Source organism: Mus pahari, chromosome 1 (genome assembly GCF_900095145.1).
Source record: "Mus pahari chromosome 1, PAHARI_EIJ_v1.1, whole genome shotgun sequence".
In the NCBI taxonomy this organism is placed as follows: Eukaryota; Metazoa; Chordata; class Mammalia; order Rodentia; family Muridae; genus Mus; species Mus pahari.
In genome coordinates this window covers 115,951,728-115,952,944 of record NC_034590.1, presented here as the reverse complement: position 1 = coordinate 115,952,944, position 1,217 = coordinate 115,951,728, and the positions used below count along the sequence as shown (strand labels likewise).

General features: G+C 35.1%; 1 protein-coding gene across 2 annotated transcripts in view; it reads right to left on the bottom strand.

The window, feature by feature from the left end:
* The window catches only part of Pc (pyruvate carboxylase), a 112,753-nt gene that overhangs the window by 72,148 nt on the left and 39,388 nt on the right, over positions 1-1,217 (bottom strand). The window lies entirely within an intron of this gene.

The window sequence follows — 1,217 nt, the reverse complement described above, 5'->3', positions numbered from 1 at the left end:
TTTGTACATGACAGGGTCTTGCTGTGTGCCACATAATGGTCTTGAAATCATGCTTCTCCTATCTCAGCCACTCTATTAGTAGGAGCGTTTATTTGATGTTTTTACACTATACTATGGTTTTCAGAACAGTTTACATACTTCAAAATTATTTACACAAAAGAAATGTAGGCAAGTAATTTGGAAGGTGACTTGTAAGAGAACAGCAAAGAGTGAGACTGAATGTTTTGCTTGATATTTATAATTATTGCATCAATTTTGAAGAAGAGGACTTTAAAAGTTACTCTTATTCTGAGATAAATGCTTTTCAAAATCATCACAGCCAATGAACCAGAATCTTACCCTCACCTAATGTCTATGCCACCCTCCAAGCAGAATCGTTGTTCATTGAAACAGTTGATGAATGACTTCATGGATAGACCATCTTAATACACACACCATTTCTTTTTTTGTTTTTTGTTTTTTTTTTTCCACACACCATTTCTTTTTTTTTTAAGTCGTTCTTTTTTTCCTTTTTTAAGATTTGTTTATTTATTATATGTAAGTACACTGTAGTTGTCTTCAGACACTCTAGAAGAGGTTGTCAGATCTTGTTAGGATGGTTGTGAGTCACCATGTGGTTGCCAGAATTTGAACGCAGGACCTTTGGAAGAGCAGTTGGTGCTATTATCTGCTAAGCCACCTCTCCAGCCCCACACCATTTCTTAAATGAATGTAACCTGTTCTCTCTCGGAGGGCTGAGAATGATGACAGTCACTCAAGTCAAATAGCTTTGACTGTAGCAGGAAATCTGTATCCAAAAATTGTGCCTACAATTCATTCCTTGGCACAGCAGAACTGTCAACTCTTAGCTTAGCTACTATGGAGGTAAAATCCTTTGTTGATGTGAGGGACACTGAAGTACAGCCTTATTACAATGAACTCAAATGTCTAAAAATTGTTCTTATTTTGGGTTTATATCACAGTAAGAGCCAAGATTTTAAGCTCTCCTAAAAACAAAACAAAACAAACAATGTTCATTTAATAACATGTCCACCATTTTTATGATTGGTATAAAAATAGATATTGTGTTGAATATAATTTTTAAAAAGAGTCCTAGAATTCCATTACTTTCTTCCCAACAAGAGATGAACAATAGCTAAGTACTTTATATTGGTCAAGGAAACACAGACAAGTTTGGATGTCAGAAAATGTTGAGGCAAAAATTCGAGGGACAGGTG